Below are 21,103 nucleotides of genomic sequence, written 5' to 3'. Positions count from 1 at the left end.
TTGTGCATTGGGGGAAGTATATGCGGTCGCATATGTATAATATATGTATAAATACATCATTTATAAGAGCAACAGCCTGCAGGATGATTTGAACCCACCTTTAGTATAAGACGGTACTACACAATGTGGTAGGGTAACCGAGCAGCCAGGCTTATCTCAAGAGGGGTAAATATGAGTGTAGAGTGGTAGCATCAAATTCACCAATACAAAGGCCTTTGGCATCCACTGTAAAGAAGGCCTTGACTCTTAACTGCAAGCAGTCTCAAATTAGCAATACTGGCACATGCGAGGTGATCAGCGACAAATGGCACCAATGAGGATGCTGGGAAGCTTGGCATGGAGAGTGCAAATTATCTCAGGATGTGGATGAAGATATAAAAGGAATTGCATAAAGGAGAAAGAGAGTAGGAAACGCAAAGTGTAACATAAGGAATGTACAGTAGCAAACGCCCAAAACAGGCAAGTTCCTGGTGAACAAAGTGGTAGTTAGGGAGCGCAAGCTGGATCCCCCTCTCCCTAGGGCAAGAATTTGCAGGGGAGAGAGGTGCTCTGGCTGGCATAACAAGTGGGCGGGGGCGCAAAAGAGGGTTATATAGGTGTCAATGTCAAATAAAGAAAAATAAGTGAAATGTAAAGTTATAATAAAGTCAGAATAAGCGAAATATAAGGAAAAACCGAAAGTTAATTAAGACACGCAAGTTGGATCCCCTTCTCCTTAACGAGGGCATTGGGCGACAGTGGTATGGGTGACGGACCACTCTTTATCACAAGAGCAGCCAGAGGACCCGGTGAAGGAGAGTGGAAGTGTAATCTAGGCCTTAAAAATACAGAAGCGCATGGGTTGGGGAAGGGAGGGCTATTAAGGGGACAACTGGAAAGGGAGTTTCATCTGGGATGGAAAGTTACACGGCACCAGACATATTGATCATACACCTGGGGGGAAACTATTTAGTGGAAAGGGGGAGGCGGAAAGATAGGGGAGCAATATTAAACATTAGTACCCGGCACGTGCGGCGCACCAGGAATCCAATGTGTTGATTGGCTCTTTTCCGATCCATACCACACGGTATTCCCGTTTACGCCGTGCGTGCTGGGTACTCTGTTCCCGGCAAGGGGCGTGGCAGCCCCTCAGCCAATGAGGAGTCTCTAAATGGGGTAATCCACGCTCCGAGCCTCCCCATGGCTGGAGGCTGCCTTTGTCCCCCGGCGGGGACTCAGGTAAGACTTCTTTTTTTTTTCTTTCTTGTTTTCGCTCCCTCCTCCCAACCCCCTGCCCTCCCCACCCCACTTACCTTCTATCCCTTGGTCTCTGGCGGAGGACGATGGAAGCCTCTAGGCGTGTGGAGACTTGGACCGGGGCCATCCCCGCTCCGAGCCTCCACAAGGCTGGAGGCTTCCATCGTCCCCCGCCAGAGCCGCGGTACTTTTTTCTTTTCTTTTTTCTCTTCCTCCCTCCCAAGCCCACTTACCTTCTTTTTTCTTCTTTTCTTTTTTTTAAATTTTTTCTGTTTTGAAACATGGCAGCATTTCTAAACAGAAAAAAATGCAATTAGTAACCCGGTCTAACGGGCCTGGGTACTAATGGCAATAAGACCCTTGGCGGTGGGCCAATACCACCCCAGGCAATGCCCCCGGGGCTTCGTTAAGGCCCGAGCTGTGCTCGGGCCTATAACTACGGCCCCGGGGGCATTACCTGGGGTGGTATTGGGCCGCCGCCTCAGGTCTTATTGCCGCAATGGCAAATGAGTGTAATATAAAATAAAGGGGGAAAAAAATAAAAAATTAAAGGACAATATAGGTGAATTATAAAGCAAAGACAAAAATGTTGGTAGGGCGGTCAGGTTGGGTCCCCCACTCCCTGAGGCAAGAATTTGCGAGGGAGAGGGATGCTCTGGCTAACGTACGAGGGGAGGCAGAGGATAGTGAACTTAAGTCAAGGCGCTGAGAGTGAAGGTTAAGCAACAATGTAAGAGAATGGTTGTCTCCCCAATGGGATTAAGGCATTTTGTGGTCGAGTGAACATGTAATGGATAGGAGGGTTCACCACCACAAGAGCGGAGCATTAGAAGGATGCCACAAGTGGGAAACAGATGGTAGAAAGGCGTAAGAGGGCTGGGGGGTAGAAAGGTGTAGAGTTCAGGAGACCGGGGAAAGTGTAACAGGTCAAGCGACATGGGTAAATAGAGATGTCACTGAGTAAGATGGTGGCGGGGGAATAACCTTTGGGCGCAAAACCCCTAAGCAGGTAGGGCTAGGGAGACGGTTGCTCTGGTTGGCGTAATAAGGGTGGGGGGCATAGGGAGTTCACAGGGATATGGAAAGGGTACAGCACAGGGGATAGTTGGCCGGTAAGAACAAAGGTTGAGAGGGTAGTGAACCAAAGTGGGGGGAATAGAAGAGTCTGTTCAACAATAAGGGAAGGAAGCGGTTGACTTCCCAACGAGAGTACGGACTTTTTTGGGGGAGTGAATAAATAATAGAATAGGAGGATTTGCCGCCATACAAGCACAGTATTAGAAGGATGTCACAAATGGGGGGAAAAGATAGTAATAAAAGGGGGACGCCAGGCGGTAAGAAAAACTATGTCAGGAAGGGACTACATCGAACGGGTGGTTGGCCCAAGGCAATAAACAGATAATTGGCAGGGAGATGTGTAAGGGGTCAGGTGACCAGGGAAAATGGTAGAGGTCACGTGACCTGGAAACAAGAGGTCAGGTGACCTGGGAAAAGTCTAAGAAGTCACTGAATATGGCAGGTGTGGAGGCTTAACTTCTATGCGCCAGGGGGCATGTGGAGGGTGGTGGGAGGAGGGATAAAAAGTAAAGGGGAAAGTAAAGTAAAATGCAAAATGATTGCATAAATGGAAAATAAAAATGAAAGTTGAAAATAAGCTAATATAATGTAAGCGCAAAGTTAAGGTAAGTGCCCAAGGGAGGTTAAATGATCGACACTAACGGGAGCATCGAGGAAGGAAGAGATGGGCACCGAACCAGGTAAAGAGGCCTACGAAGAGGCAGGTAGAGGAACTCTTGGGTGCCGCAAGCCTCCCAAGAGTCATGGCAGTGCGCTAAGCAACTGGCGGTAGGGGGGGGCAGGCACAAGGTAACCGGACGCAGGGGAATCCAGTTAATTGGGAAAGGGGGAAGGGGATAAATGTACGGAAAGCGGCGCAGCTACTTGGGAATTTTGTAAAGAACTAGAGGTTGGGTACCAGGGAGGAGTAAAAGGGGAGGAGAGTGGAGGAAACAACCCTCAGGGGAATGAGGAGCAGGCCACCGAGGTAAGGGAAGGGGGCAAGTGCAGCAGGGAATGAAGGAGAACAGAAACCTAAGGCGGGGAACAACAATGGGTGAGTCACACAAGCAAGGGAGAGCGAGTAGTAGGCCTGGAGACCAGGTGGAAGGGGCAGAGGTCAGGTACCTAGGGAGGGGTGAGGAGGCGAGAGAGTGGCAGGACCCATGGGGCAAGGAATAAGATGGGGACCTGGAAGCTGGGGGCCGGGGTTAGGAACGGGTTGGGTGAATGGAAAGTTAGAGCACCTACACCTGGCCAACGGGGGAGCATGGGTGGAGGCAGGCGACGGGGTGAAAAGGTTAACGATCCTGCACCTGGGAAAGTAGTAAAAGTGGAACCGGCTGAAAATAAAGCCGGTGCCGAAATGGGGAGTGTTCGAAGTACAAGTTAACAAGTTAATACAGTGGAAAAGTTGACGGGGTCAGCTGCGCACAACGGAGACTGCCCGCCATCAAGTTCGAGTTCATGCTAAATTAAAGCGGAAAGTAATGGCATCAGTTCCGCTTAACGGATGCTGCTCGCCATCAGGTTTGAGTTAATACTAAGTTAAAGTGGAAAAGTAATGGCGTCAGTTCCGCTCAACGGATGCTGCTCGCCAACAAGTGGGGAATGTAAGGGTGTGCTGCTCAGATTAGAATATCCTGAAGCAGTACTACCAAATTCGAGTAACGGAGCACCTGCAAGCTACCTCCTGCTTAATTAAGCAACTGCGGCCTATGCATCCACAAACAAGTCAGTGTGTTATTTCAGGTGGGGGGGGTTGGTGGAGGGCAGTGGAGAGGGGAATGCAGAATAAACAAAGTTGCTTCATGAATCAGGTAACACAATGCAGGACCAAGGAAGGCGGTGTGGGGTGTGGCGGCTAAGTACAACAGTGTTACAGAGCCCTTTTCGCTGCGGGGCTTATCACTGCAAGGGCGACAAGGCTGTCATTTAATAGTGTTTCCTGCTCCTCGTTCTGGCAGTGGGCAGATCCAAATTCCTTAGAGCAACAGGAATGAAATAGTCACTCAGTGATCACAGCACACAATGAAATTAACAGACAGCACAACAGTGTCGCAGAACCCTTTTCACTGCAGGGCTTATCCTTAATTATCTAACTTTTAGTGCAAATTGAATTAATGTCATCGAAAGTTTATACATGGCAGACTGTGATTGCAGTGAGTTCCTTTGGAATTTGCATGTTTATCACTGGTGTTATAAGAAAGCACAAGCCATAAGAATCAAAAGCATTTGTACCAGCAAGAAAATCCCATGCTGGCATAAATACTTTTTGTATGATTGAGAGGAGGGAGGCAGTGAAACGGCAATTCTGTGCCATGCCCCCATCTCTGCCTTACAAGTGAATACAAATCTGGTACAGCGTAAAAAGCATGCAGAATTATTTTGTTTGGTTATTGTTTGTCTCCTTATGTGAGAGAGGGTATGCCCAGACTTGGGTCCCTTGTTTGCTGTCCCATAGGGAACCAAGCTGCACCTCACTGATGAGGTCTAACAAGGCCGAAACATGTCTGGGGTTGCTTTTGTTTCCATGCAGAGGGGACTTGGCCTAGCAGTTCAAAAAGAATGGGCTGCTCCCATTGGTGGCAGTACCTGACTGATCTGCATATGACTGGACCCCTTTTACAATGACACAGGCGGGCTAAAAAACTGTGTTGTGGAAGGTGGCCCAGAGCAGTGCCAGTGGTACAGATTAATTCAAAACCTTCCACCCATCACTTTTTTGGTTGTAATTATTTTAGGCATCCATTTTACGTATTCTTTTTATGCTATGCCATAATAAACATGATGCCCATTCTAAAAGAAATTGTGGTAAACACGTCACAAGGTATAGAGATGAGCTGTCACAAACATCCAGCTTGCTGTTATGCATGATGTTAAGAACATTGGATATACACATAAAAACAAACCTCTTTTTTTGCATGCCAATGTAGAGACATCATGGAAGGGAGCATTATTGTGTTGCTCATTTTAATTGTCTTGGAAGCAGACACATATTTACTAGTTACTTGGAGCTGTTTGTAGGTCTTTCAACAGGCACTTCCCCATTGCAGTTCCAATTGTTTAAGGATTCACGCCTAATAAATGCTGCCTGAATAAAATAAAAAAGTAAATAATAGTGCAGACCCACTCCGTTCATCATTGGCACTTTGTTCTGCTCATGACGGCTCGGAACATCTACAGGCCCCTATAGAAACATCCAGAAATATAGAGCGTGGGTATGGCTGGAGCTCAATTATCCCAAAGGTGTTGCGTTCCTGATGTGCTATTCCCTGCAGAAGGAAGACTTGGGGCAGATGCCAACTTTTGCTGATAGAGGTGTAAAATGAGAAGTTCGGATGCTCTGTCATTACTTCCCATATGTTCCAAACGTCTGCACACAGACATCTCTCCCCTAGAGTAGCATTTGAAGTGCAGCCTTTGATAGATCCTGCTCATTTCCAGATGCTGGTTTCTGCAACCTTTGGGCCATAGTCACTATTCTCAAAAAATCAGAGTAAAGCGACAGCCAGCAAGAAGCCCGCTTGCTGGATGTACACTAAGAAATAGAGTGTGTTCAAGAAGTACTGCAATGCTGAGAGGCACAAGGTCCTTTTCTTCCCTGTGATTGGTGAGGCAGTGCTGTCAACGCCACACCTTAAAGGCGAAGTTTGCTCAAAAATGTTATTGTCCCGATCGTTCGGGCACATATTTTTAGGCATAGTGCAATCGGTCTTAACACCGGAGCATGAGCCTGAGCCTAGTCGCATGGAAGACGTTTCCACCTGGTGTACCTGCAATTGTTGCGAGGTCATGCCAACCGAGGTGGAGAACTGCTGCTGTCTATAGAACTCTGGATGCTTGGCCTACATAGCCGAAGAGGACACGCCACCGATATGCGTTACTGAGCTGCATGACTTCAGGGCAGCCTGCCTCACAAGGTCCGTGTTGAGGATTATGATGGTGCTTTTGCACGAACTTCATGAAACAGTTTGCCCTCATAATCCAAGTAACGAGTAGGTATACTCTAGATGTGATTTAATTATGACCACTGAGAAGACCAAACATTTCATGTTGTTCTCCTACATTGTTGTAACTTTGATCACTGGCAAATTAAGTAAGTCTGTAAATTGAATACATTTCTCTAGTTTATTGCAAATCAGAGGGTTCATCACTTACATGTCATTCACTTTCAACTAAAAAACAATATTTCCCTATGGGCCAAGCCGTTCTGGCTTTAATGGGTGTTCACTTTTGTAATGTATTGATACTTCAGAGCCCTTTCCAGAAAGTTACTTTTTTAAGGGCAACTATGCCACAGAATTTAGGATGCATTTTTAAGTAAGGTGCTACACTTATCTGGTTCACTCAATTAAAATATTTATGTTTCTCTTTCACAGGTGGTACAGGCTGATGGCCTACCGTTTGTTTACATGGTGGCTTTATGGGATGCTTGGAATCCACGTTCAACGAGTAATACCTGCCTGTGTCGTTCGAGCCATTCGCGCAAAATTCCACAGTGACAGAGGAGAATACAGGTGATTTTGACACACTGTATTGCAACCTCAAGAATACACTTTGTGATTTCTTTGTGCCATCAACATCACCAAACTAAATAAAATACAAATAAGCATATACAAATAATTGTGGTGACCTTTTGCGCTCACGTAATCCCCATCCATCCTCCCTCCACTATCAATGGCAGTTTACACCTATGATGGTGCGCTACCAAGAGTGCTGGGTGGGTGGGAACACTCAAGTTGTCAAACACCATGTACAATTCAAAGGGATCTTCTAAAGGGTGACCACTGTTCACATGGCCTCCCCAGACCCAGTGTCTCCAGACTCCCCTTTTCATGACCCCACCCCAGCAATCAGCATATGTTTGTGTCCCTTCAGCAGTGTTTGGGGCTTTTTGCGCTCGCCTCGTGCCTATCCATCCACCCTCCAGTACCAATGGCAGTTCACATCTATGACCATGCACTCCCAATGGTGCTGGGTGGGTGGGAACAGTGTAAAGGAGGAGCCAAGTGCCTCTACCGGAAGTCCCGCCCCCATTTTGCCTATATGTTGGCAACCCTAAATTGCGACATGCGCAACACCAGTAATGGTACCTATACCGTGAAAAGTCCTTGAAACAAAGTATCCATTAAGAAAACCCTATATGATGTATCCGCGAAGAAATGACAGCCTTCCGAAGGAAGTTACAGAAGAAGTGCGAAGATGAGCAAAAGAGAAGACTGGTGACGTCACATGAAGCAGCAATGACACACCCAGAAGAGGTATGTCTGCGTGGGTGAGTGGACACAACTTGTTAGGTGCAGTGATTCCGTTCTTGAATGTTGTATCCTTAATATTAATTCTGTGTGGGGTATTGCCCACGTTCAAGTGCCACTGTGCCGGACACTATACGTTTATGCAGAGGAAGGAGACCAAGGTTTATGAGTCATCGGTGTGGGCCGCACACCCTAGTACCCATGACTGGTTAATTTGTTTTTTAAATATTTGTGATATCTTCACTGATATGATGAGTTAAGGTAGAACAAATATGGTTACTCAAAATTATGCATAGTCATTCATATTTAATCCAATAAAGTGAACCAAGCAGTGGTTCTAAAGTTCATGGCAAAGAGCGAGAGTTGGCTATGCATTTCGGACCAACAGACCTTCGTCAGGGCCTTTTGCCCTAGCTCGTCAACAAATATCCTTGTGATACATAGTTTGGAAAATCATTCAATCAATACCATCAATAGGGTAGAAACCAGATATAGCATACATCATGTCATAATTCCATTGACCCACCCATGTTTGTGAGGAATTACATGTTCATAATACATTGACAGGGCGCCCAAAACATGGTACAAGACATATAGTCATGAACAACATTTAAAACAAGAGATAGTAAAACAATGCAGTCAGTTAGGCATCCATCACCCCATAATCATCCCACGTTCCATTATTAATTCTGAATTTAATGGTGATTGTATAGTTTGCCTAATTTCTACAAAACATCACATCACCTATCTTAAACTAGTGCTAAAAAAAGGCAGGTAAAATGGCCGTGTTCCCTCCATCGGAGTTTCACTTTAGGAAGTGTAAGTGTGATCGCCTCTGCACTGTGTTCACCCGTGTGCGTTAGTAAAAACATGATTTAGATTATCCTTCATGGTAGAGGCATAATGGAGATTGCATCCGGGATTTTGTTAGAATAGCGTGTATTGTCCCAATAGAGTAAAACACTGATGTTAGTCGAACAGAGGAAACTGTCCATGGCATGTTGCTATGTGGAATAAGATCTGTAAAGGAACATCAATATAAGTGACGATGTCTATAAACATAAATGCTATCTGGCATTAATGTAATCTGTAACTGACAGCTCTTACTGTGTTTGTCAAAGGAGACGGCGCCATGCACAGCAGCTTCAGCAGAAACCTGAGCTGTGTCTCCGTCTGTACTTGTGTAACTAAGTTACCATGGAAATGGCAATAACACTATTCCTGACAAGATGGCCGTCCCGCTGCGGTGACCATCTTGGGTAGGTGCAATACAGTCTAGTGTACAGCATGTGCGCTGGCTGTAAAGAAAAGGAATGAAACGAAATTCTGCCACAATCTATTGAAAAATTGTTATACATGTGATGCGAATGATAACGACTAAAAAACACCTAATAATAAATGTTATATTGAAAAAATTATATAAACGCTAATGATGTCTAGTCTTGCATATGTACCGGCGTGCTCACCTCTCACTGTTATAACCCTTAGTTATAACAAGCAGCAGATATGTCTGGATAAACCTTCATGCAACAGTTCGCCCTCGCAATCCAAGTAACGAGTCGGTGTGCTCTAGATGTGATTTAATTTTGACCACTGAGACGACTAACATTTCATGTTGTTCTCCTACATTGTTGTAACTTTGATTGATCACTGACGAATTAATTTAGTCTGTAAATTGAATACATTTCTCTAGTTTATTGCAAATCAGAGGGTTCATCGCTTACATGTCATTCACTTTCAATTAAAAACAATATTTCTCTATGGTCCAAACCGTTCGGGATTGAATGGGTGTTCACTTTTGTAATGTATTGATACTTCAAAGCCTAAGTACATTTTTCCAGAAAGTTACTTTTTTAAAGGCAACTATGCCACATAATTAAGGATGCATTTTCAAGTAAGGTGGTACACTTATCTGGCTCATTCAATTGAGTGAGAGCGGAGTGTGGCAGGAGTGTTTCTCGGGTGGAGGTGCTGCCAGATTTGAGGATTTTTTCTGTTTTGCTGCTGAAAGGAGGAGCCAATTTCACAAAACACACTGCCTGACACGGAGCGTCGCAGAGTGTGGCAGGAGTGTTTCTCGTGTGGAGGTGCTGCCAGATTTGAATATTTTTTCTGTTTTGCTGCTGAAAGGAGGAGCCAATTTCACAAAACACCCTGCCTGACGCGGAGCGTCGCGGAGTGTGGCCGGAGTGTTTCTCGTGTTCCGCGTGGACGCATGTATAATGGAGAAAATAACTGGTATACCTTTAACGCGGGCCCAAGTCAAACGCAGCTGCAGTGAAATGCCGATCCTTGCCGGAAAAATGCATGCCAGGATTGAAGCATCTGTCGACTTGACGAGGGACACCAAAAGATTCAGGACTATGGAAGTAAGTGTTCAGGCTAAGGGGGGAGGGCAAGGTGGTCCAGGGGGTCGATTTGCTCGGGAATCTACTTCAGGTCGTAAGCTAGTCACAACACCATTTACACCATCTACAACCCCAATGCCTGTAAATCAACTTTGCACTTGCCTCTGCCCCCCAATGTGAGGAGGAGGCCCCCTTCCCCCGAGCTCCTCATCTCGCCCAGCTTTGCCAGTGCTCCTTGCTGGCCGACGCTGCCTCTGGGAGCGAGGCGAATGAAGATGCCCTCCGGAAAACAACAGAATTGGAGTGTGTGACAACATTGAGCATAGCGAGTGTAAACAACGGCTTAGAGGAAGCCAACCCGGAGTGACGCCCTGACCCAATAATTCCAGCCAGTCCTGTCAGATTACACGGAAACTTCAGCAGCAAAGTTATAAAAATGAATGGACTAGATACCACCCCAGCAATGGCCGAACTGAGCGACGAGGGAGCTAATGTCCCACTGATAAGAGGTGAAATTGTAGCGGAGCTCGCCCAACTCACAAATCGAACTCCAGCCATTCAGTCCCTCCAAAAGTTTGCTTGGAAAACCATCAAACAGTGCTCCAAATTAAATAAAGAAAGGAAGGAAACACTACGACATCAAAATATAAATTCAGAAGTGGACACATGTGGCGAGTTCCCTCGGCCTGCTGATAGTTTCTGCATCTTGCCGGGGGGAGAAGGGCGCACTTTGGCTGTAGCAGACACCAAAGTAAGTGACGCACCCAACAGAGGAGGGGGCGTTGGCCCCATGAGCAGTAACTCAAAGGTGTTACTTGAGCCCGAGGAGAATAAACATGATGAGCTCGACTCAATTCCTGAAGAAATGTGGGAGGATGGATGTGAATTTGGAGATTCCAACTCCCAAGGTGATAATGCTGATGCTACTCCTAGTAAGCAACACTGCAATTCAATTGCGGTAGTAGATCAGGTGATCTGAGATCTCGTGAACCTAAATGCAAAGATTCCTGCTTCAACGCCGATGATGAAACTCATGCCAAAAGAAACTGATATGTCGAGCTGCCGAGATGAGCTTGCAATACCTCTGGTAAATGAAGGAGACCACCAATGGACAATGCTAGACCTACGGATCATACAACAAGGGATTGTTCATCCTCCTCCCCATCCTCCTCATCTGAATCTGAAACGATAAGAGAACCAGTGAGGAACCCCAAACGTCGGGCTTCAAAGGGACGGAATGGGAGTGCATCCTACAATAATCTCCACATCAATGGAATAATTGCAAAGGTGATCAACAAGCTGCAACCTAATCTGATGTCAGCAACCTCAATTGCGGTCAGCCCACTGACCAAATTGTTCAAGCAATTGAACTACAACTTCAGAGACCAAACAACATTGATAGCTGTATTAAATACAAACATTTTGAAACTTGAGATGAACTTAATCGAAATGGCCGGCCAAAATTCAATGATATGGAGTAAGAACGATCTCTTGCTGACAGTTTTGAAAGATGCATTGAAAAACAATAGAGAAGACAAAACCTACTGGCCGAAGTAGGCTGAGAAGCCCTAGCAATTTTGAAAAAAGAACGTGAAAATAAAATAACCCTGGAAAAAAACATCGTAGACCCTGGTTCTAATCAATTAGCTAATGGGCTGACCAAAACCGTTACATTGGAACCTTGTTGTTGTGATACGGGACAAAGATTGCATGAAAAAGCACACACCCAGAGGAGAATAAATGAAACAAACTCAAACACATGTAACAGGCGATGTAGCCAGAGCAATGAGACCAGTAGTCCAAATCCGGAGCCCCTCCTCAGCGATTCAAATAAGAGTGTATCTGAAGTCACTCAAAACGTAGGGCAGCCCTTGATCATAATTGACCAGAGGGCCCCTCAGTCTCCTGTGTTGGAGAATGAAGTTCCGCTTGCCCAAGGCTCGGAGTCCGAGCCTTTGGGTCTGACGACTTCTGAAGTGCTATTGAGGGATAAAGGTAAACCAGATGTGATTGTGCCCAGACACTAATCAAAAGAGAACGAATGGTTTGATACATTCAAAAAACCACAGCTACCACATAAATCTACAACTTCCACAAAAATCGAAAATGCCCCATTGAAACAGGGCAAGTGTAAAAAAAAAAACTAAAAATATGTCTGCCCCAAAAAACAAAAACTCAAGAAATGCATCAAATTTCATTAGGAAAATAAAATCATTGAACGTCACGATAAACAATAAAGAAGCAAATCGAGACCAAATTCAAAACAAACCTAATGATAATAAAAAGCGAAACACCACAGGTGAGAACCATGAAGCACCTCCCGAAAACGCTGAAAAAAAATCCTGCATTAACACAGGGGAAAATGACGACAGTGTTGTCGAATTAATGAACCTGTCAACATACAGTAATTCTGAGGAAGATTGCGATGACGAAATAAATGAAAGAAAAACTAGACTGTCCAGTCCTGAGGCTCTAACTAATATGCCTGGAACCCAGAAGGAGAATTGTGATGAAGGAAAAAATTGAGAAAATGTGAGACAGTCGTCCTCTGAGCCTGCTGGAAAGGCACTCGGCTCGGTGAATGGAGCGAAAAAAGCAACTACAGTGGTCAAAGCTTTAGAGTACGAGAAAGTCAATAATATGAGAACGAGGAGAGTGGTAATGTCGCCCTCTCATAAGAAAAGTGGTGGAGGTTGCCTTGCAGCTAAGAACTTATCCAGTGTCAAAAAAGACTTCTACACCATTCAAGAGAAGCTCAAGATGAGCCTAAACACGACTGAGACCGTACATTGTGAGAAAGGTGACAATATATCACCAACGAGAAATGGCGTCTCAGATCCGGGCATGACTGAACCCCTTATCCAAATACATCAGAGAGAAAACCTGAAAATGTACGACTATCAAGCTCCCCAGACGACCAGGAGCTGGAGGGACGAACCAGGCAAGATGGATTATAACAAGTAAAACAATAAATCTTCCACACACCCAAAAGACAATAGCTAAAGAATTCTGGTTGAACGGCTAGATAAAAAAAATGGAGGATCAATACTAAATCGAAGCCTAGTAATGCAGCTATTTCACTTCATCCCTGCCCTGTGAGCTATCAAAAACATGAAAGTAAAGCGAGTTGAAATCCTGGGTGATGCTAAACGTGAAAGAGCAATTCTACACATCGATTCAACAAAAACAGTTCAACTAGTGATGATGTGTGAACGACAGCTACTCGAAGCTGGCTTCCAGGTTTACGAGGTTGATAGTATCCTGAGGACCACACCAGCCATTGAGTCACAATTGAACCTCCTGAAGCAGGCCCAACAGTACCCCCAAAATGTATATGGCCATCAAAATGTTCATAAACCCGACGGCATAAATCATAAAAGCCAAATGGATGCCCAAACAATTCCTAGTGCAGAGGAAAGGCCATCAGCTGATGAGATCACCGAGATACCCATTGACATGAAAATGAAACAAAATAAAAATCACAGTGGAGAACTTAAGAGACAATTCCCCTGTCGCAATCATGTCGGAGGCTTAGAGTAAAAACACAAGAGAAGTCGAATCTTGGGCCTGATTAGCTCGATCTCTAAATGAGACTAGAACAAGCTAATGCCATGAGGCCCTTAGTCTGGTTGTTCTAGCCTCCTGGAACACCAGAGGATTTAGTCACTTAACTTCTTCAGCAGCCAGTGAACTAAGGGCACTTGACCTCATATCTCTCCAAGAGACCTAGTTGTGTAAATGTCCATGCATTGAAGGATTTGAAGAAGTCCTAAATCCCTCGATACAACAAAATAAAGGGAGGCCGATGTCTGGACAACTTATCTTAGTTAACCAGAAAAGTGGGTTCAGCACTAATTCCTGGTGTAACCATTCTCCATACATGCAGAGTGTGATCTTAGAGGCAGGTTAGCACAATAAATTGAGTAAAAAATTGTTACATCTGATCAACATATACTGGAACCACCAGGCTTTAGCAAGCCAGAAATCCATAGATGAAGCTTTCGACCTCATCGATTCCATAATGACAATAAACAACAAACCAAATATAGTCCTCTGCGGAGACGTAAATATCAAACTAATGGGTTTGTCACATCATCTAGATAAGAAGGCCACTTGCTCCGGCAGGAAGACAAATCTCAAAACAATATGGCTAGAGCAAATGGAAACTCGGAATCTGTATATGATGAATGGAAACACCAGCAGAGATATTCCAGCTCGAGAAATTTGGGAAAGAGGAACTCAAAAGTCCGTTCTGGGCTATTTTTTCATGTCAGAAACTATGATCGATGAGATTGCGGCACTAAAGGTCATTAAGACTCCACAAAGCGACCATAATTTGGTAACATTAACCTGGAATCAAGGGAACTTTCTTTGAAAAAATCAATGGAGACAAAATGTGAGTCTGGAACCAGGTCCTAATCCAATTCGGCTAAGCTACAATGATATCATAGCTTTAGCTGACGAAATAAGACTGACAAATTCAAGTTCTGTGAAGGATCAGATAGACTACATGTTATTTATGGAAGTATACAAAGTCCAGTCAGCTGGGCCAAAAAACAGGTATATTGGAAACATGAATTTGATCCCGAAGTAGCCCAAAAAAAAAGAACTCAGGAAAGGCCTCATAAGGCTTGAGTCGAGTACTAGCGTAGACCGAAACGAGCGAAAGAAGAAGTTAAGAACAGACTACAAGAACTGGATAACATCACACACAATAATCCTCGAGCAAAGAGACACCGAAGTGGTATTAAAGGCACTAACAAAGAGAAATTCAGAGGGTTCTGGTCACTTATTAATGAAATGGAAACCCCTCAGAAAGCGATTCTAACGAACATGGTCACTGAAACGCAATGGACTATCCACTATAATACGCTGTTTCCAAAACAAAAAGAAGTGAAGAGCCCCGAATTCTCCACAAATCAGTTATGGAACATCAAAATTGATAGAGACGTCATAATGAGGGTAATACAATAAAGCAGCACCTCAAGGGCCGCTGGCCCGGACGGACTATCCAATCAAATGTTAAAAAATAATCCAGAGGAATGGACTGAGTATTGTGATGTCCTGTTTAAAAACATAACCCAGGAACGACGAGTACCAGCTTCATGGAAAACAGCGATAATTGTGTCAGTCTTTAAAAAAGGATATCGCACAGATCCAGCCAATTATCGCCCCATAGCGCTCCTGGATGTAATCGGCAAGATATTTGCATCCATTCTACTAGCGCAGTTAGCCAAATGGATTAGAACACACAAAGCCTTTGATGCGCGACAATCCGGCTTTGTTAGGGGAGTCTCCTCATTCTGAATGTCCTAAAGATGGAAGCGATCTGAAATGGGCAGAAAGTGTATCTAGCGTTCATCGACCTGGCCCACGCTTTTGACGGTGTGGACCGCAAACTATTTTGTAGACAAAATTAAAACTCTATGGATGCCCTCACGGCCTAATAAAAGCAATAAAAGAACTGTATTCAGATACTGAAATCCCGATCTGATTAGACCGAGACGGCCATCTCTCCAACCCAATAAAAACAGCTAGAGGTGTGAAACAGGGCTGTCCTTTGGGAGCTATACTGTTTAACTTCTATATCGCAGAGGTTGGTGAAGCGCTAAACGGAGTCAAATCTTTTTGCCAAAACTAAATGGAATACACATCGGATGGGTACTATGTGCAGACGACATATATTTGACTCCTATAGGCCTACAGAGGAAGCTGAATGCCCTAAAAACTTACATTGATGAGATTGGCCTTGAAATTAATGTAGCCAAGTCGGAGATCCTGATATTGAAACATCTAAAAGGAACACAAAATAAAAATGAAAAGAACAGATGGACATTGGGAACTTACGAATTAAAACAAGTCAAATGTAGCAGATACCTAGGTACCTACATCAATGCAAACATAAATGATGAGCCAATGGCAAAGAAGATTGCTAGCCACTGCAAGCAACTAACAGCACAAGGTGCCGTAATCCAGAAAAGGCACAGCAAATTCTCATATAAACCGGCAGTACCAGTGTTAGTTCTGGTCCAGATGTGAAGGAATCTTCTGGAAGAGAATTCTGCAACTACCGCAGGGATTCCCAACAGCTTGCACATTATATGAAATGAGTTTAGCAACACTGAACGCAAGAATTATGTGGAATTATGTGGAATACTGTAGCCCTTTACAGTAAGACCATTCCAGTAGCTGATTTACCGCAATTTGAAATAATGATCGACCGTCAGAATCACAAGAAGGAAGATCTAACACAGAGGTGGAGATTCAAATGTAAAAACATTTTAAATCAACTAAATATAGACGAAAAGACACTAATGACCAATACAAACAAAGTAAAAAAAAGCTATTCCACCAAGACTGGATAGACACAATCGAGAAGCGATCTAAACATAAATGCATGCAAAATCAACCAATGGAAGCTAAAGGGCTAAATTGTCTATCCAAATACCTTAAAATATTTCCATTCAAGCGTCTACAAAAACTCTTTATGAAATTTAGACTGAACTTATTTTCAACAAAAGAGATCCAAAGGATACGTCACAAAGTTGGAGTTGATGACCCAAAATGCAGATTCTGAAAAGAATCTGACGAGACACTGAAGCACTTGGTACTCGACTGCACTGGCCTGAGAGAATTAAGAACAAATTATTTAGGCGTTGAACTCGAGAAAATAACAACTTACAGTCGTGAAGACTGGTGGATTAGATTGCACAGTAGCGACTCTCAACGCCTAACAATAGTGCTAGCGCTCTACCTTGAACAATTGAACAAGAAGTTTTTCGATTCGATGCAAGTATTTTTGATGAACACAATAACAAATGAAGAGGAATAATCGTGAAGGAGAAATGAACTGAAAAATAAAAGGACTGAAATAAATGAAATTGAAAGGAACTGGACTAGTTAATTATCATAATGTGTAACAATAGTATATTTCATTTTGATTTTTTTTCCCCAAAAATGTGTAGCAAACTATAATAAAATAAAAAAAATATAAAAAATATTAAAATATTTATGTTTCTCTTTCACAGGTGGTACAGGCTGATGGCCTACCGTTCGTTTACATGGTGGGTTTATGGGATGCTTGGAATCCGCGTTTGACGAGTAATACCCTCCTGTGACGTTCAAGCCATTCGCGCAAAATTCCCCAGTGACAGCGGAGAGTACAGGGGATTTTGACACACTGTGCTGCAACTTCAAGTATACAATTTGTAGTTTGTTTGTGATATTAATAACACCAAACTAAATAAAATACAAATAAGCATATACGTATGCATATACGTATAGTTGTGGTGCTCTTTTGCGCTCACCTCACCCCCATCGATTCCCCCTCCACTGTCAATGGCAGTTCACACCTATTACAGGTGCGTTCCCAAGAGTGCTGGGTGGGTGGGAACACTCCAGTTGTCAAACACCATGTACACTTCAAGGGGATCTTCCGCAGGGTGACCACTGTTCACATGGCCTCCCCAGACCCAGTGTCTCCAGACTCCCCTTTTCAAGACCCCACCGCAGAAATCAACATATGTTTGTGTCCCTTCAGCAGTGTTTGTGGCTTTTTGCGCTTGCCTCATGCCCATCCATCCACCCTCCAGTACCAATGGCAGTTCACACCTATGACCGTGCACTCCCAATGGTGCTGGGTGGGTGGGAACAGTGTAAAGGAGGAGCCAAGTGTCTCTACCGGATGTCCCGCCCACATATTGCCTATATGTTGGAAACTGGAAATTGCGACATGCGCAACACCAGTAATGGTAACTATACGCGAAAAGTCCTTGAAACAAAGTATCCACTGAGAAAACCCTATATGATGTATCCGCAATGAAATGACAGTCTTCTGAAGGAAGTTACGGAAGAAGTGTGAAGATGATTGAAAGTGAAGACTGGTGACGTCACGTGAAGCAGAAATGACACACCCAGAAGAGGTATGTCTGCGTGGGTGATTGGGCACAACTTGTTAGATGAAGTGATTCCGTTCTTGAATGTTGTATCCTCAATATTAATTCTGTGTGGGGTGCAGCCCACGTTCAAGTGCCACCGTGCCGGGCACTATACGTTTATGCAGAGAAAGGAGACCAAGGCTTATGAGTCATAGGTGTGGGCTGCACACCCTAGTACCCACGAAGGGTTAATTTGTTTCAAAATATTTGTGATATCTTCACTGATATGATGAGTTAAGGTAGAAAAAATCTGGTCACTCAAAATTATGCAAAGTCATTCATATTTAATACAATAAAGTGAACTAAGTAGTGGTTCTAAAGTTCATGGCAAAGAGCGAGAGTAGGCCTATGGATTTCGGACCAGCGATCCTTCATCAGGGCCTTTTGCCCTAGCTTGTCAACAAATATCCTTGTGATACATAGTTTGGAAAATCAGTCAATCAATACTATCAATATGGTAGAAACCAAATATAGCATACATCATGTTATAATTCCATTGACCCACCCATGTTTGTAAGCAATGACATGTTCATAATACATTGACACGGCACCCGCAACGTGTTGCAAGACATATAGTCACAAACAACATTTGAAACAAGAGATAGCAAAACAATGCAGTCAGTTAGGCATACATCATCCCATAATCATCCTATGGTCCATTAGTCATTCAGAATTTAATGGTGATTGTATAGTTTGCCTAATTTCTACAAAACATCACATCACCTATATTACAGGCAGCGTTTAAACTAGTGCTAAAAAAAAGGCTGGTAAAATGGCTGTGTTCCCTCCATCCGAATTTCACTTTGGTAGTGCAAGTGTGATCGCTTCTGGACTGTGTTCACCCGTGTGCGTTAGTAAAAACATGATTTAGATTATCCATCATGGTAGAGGAATAATGGAGATTGCATCCAGGGTTTTGTTTGAATAGCGTGTATTTTGCCAATAGAGTAAAACACTGACGTTAGTCGAACAGTGCAAACTGTCCATGGCGTATTGCTACGTGGAATAAGATCTGTAAAGGAACATTACTATAAGTGACAATGTCTATAAACATAAATGCTATCTGCCTTTAATGTAATCTGTAATTGACAGCTCTTACCGTGTTTGTCAAAGGAGACAGCGCGATGCACGGCAGCAACAGCAGAAACCTGAGCTGTCCTGCCCGTCTGTACTTGTGTAGCTAAGTTGCCATGGAAATGGCAATAACACTATTCCTGACAAGATGGCCGTCCCGCTGCGACAGCGGTGGCCATCTTGGGAAGGTGCAATATAGTCTAGTGTACGGCATGTGCGCTGGCTGTAAAGAAAAGGAATTAAACAAAATCCTGCCACAATCTTTTGGAAAAATTGTAATATATGTGATGTGAATGATAACGACTGAAAAACACCTAATAATATATTTTATATTGTAACAATTATATAAACACTAATGATGTCTACTCTTGCATATGTACCAGCGTGCTCACCTCTCACTGTTCTAACCCTTAGTTATAACAAGCAGCAGATTTGTCTGGATAAACCTTAATAGTAATAAACAAGTGTCAGGTGCATGTGTCCATGTGTGTACGTCATGTGCGACTAATGTCTACCCTCTCTTGCAAACCAATGTTAAATATGCAAAGTATGCCTAGATGGTTTCTAACCTGCTAACATTCATAACCTATTTGCATAAAGTGCACATAAAAAACTATGACAGCAAAAAGTATGTTTGCAAATATCGATTAGACCCATGTAGTTTTTCATAAGTGTGCAAGATGTGATATTTCGTGATGGTTACAATCCCACAGGGTATTCACAGACAGTACATTGCACCTGAAATATCCTCTGCTGTTAGCAGGCGTTCAATGCTGAGCCGGAGTATCTGATGTGCATATCCATTCTCAAACTAGCGCAGTTCTTCAAAGTCTCAAAAATCGAAAACTGTGAGTGCTACAAGAAACCATTAAGATCCCATTCCTCATTCATACTGTTGGGCGCCATAGTGTTCAACCGGTCTACCCAAAAAGCCTCACGTTGCTGTCTCGTTTTCTTCATGTCTTGATGTTTTTCTTCATTCAGTTACTTATAGCACTTGGAATTTTAGTTGTGCTACACTGTGAGTCTGCTCAGTAAATTGTCTTGCTACTGATGATGTAGGGTTTTTATTCCTGATACAGGATTTGTGCTCGTTCATGCGAATTCTAGATTTCCTCCCTATTTCGCCCACATAACCAAGACCACATGGGCACTTAATGCAATACACTGTATTCTGCGTGTTACAGGTAGCAAAGTCTCTCTGTTTAATTTTCTCTCCCGTACGTGGAATTGAAACTGTATTCCCTTTAATAATGTTGTGGCAGTTGCCACAATTCAGGCCCAGGAAGGTGCCTTGTCTGTTGCTCTTGATAGCATCCTATTTGTTTCCTCTTGTGCTAACCAATACGTCACTTAAGTTACTACTTCTTTGATAAGCAAAAACTGGTTTGGATGTGAACAACTCCTTTGTGCGATTATCACTAGTCAAGATATTCCAATGTTTGGTGATATGTTCCTTAATTTGTGCGATAAGAAAAGTGGGAGATGTACACTATTGTGGGTGCTGCTAGTTTGATTTTGGTCTGTAGAAGATCTTCACGTGACCGTGTGCCCACTTTCTATGTTGCCGACTGTAAATCTTTGTCCGGATACCATCTTACCTGCAACCTCTTCCTTAATTTACACAATTCAATGTTACATTCCTCTGGATCATTAATGATGCATTTCAATCTTATCATCTGGCCGTACGGTAAATTACGTAAGGTGTTGGGCAGGTGAAAGCTCATGCGATGCAGTAGATTATTCCTATCCGTGAGTTTGGTGAACAATGATGTGGTGATCCGTAGATTCACACCATTGACTTTGACGTCGAAGTAGTGGATCCCAGGGTCCCCTATTTCGGCTGTGAACTGAATGCTCTGATCAATACCATTGATATTTGTTAGGAATTGTGTGAGTGAGTCTTTATCTCCATGCCAGATTCTAAAAATATTGTCGATGTACCTTACCCAGATTTGAATTTTTGCTTTCCAAATCGGGTTTTCAAGGATGTGTTGCTTTTCATAATGATGCATGAAGCAAATGGCATAGGGTGGAGCCATAGTGGCACCCATAGCTGTCCCGAGATTTGTAGATAAAACTCATCTGCGTATTGGAAATATGAGTTAACTGAAATTAATGTTAGCAATTTCATAATGAACACCTTGGCTGCTCCGATATCTCCTTCTTGGAGTAATAGCCATTCAAAGGCCTC

The sequence above is a fragment of the Ambystoma mexicanum genome, chromosome 11, assembly GCF_040938575.1.
Source record: "Ambystoma mexicanum isolate Mex_15411 chromosome 11, UKY_AmexF1_1, whole genome shotgun sequence".
Lineage (NCBI taxonomy): Eukaryota > Metazoa > Chordata > Amphibia > Caudata > Ambystomatidae > Ambystoma > Ambystoma mexicanum.
Note: the sequence above shows the minus strand (reverse complement) of the source record.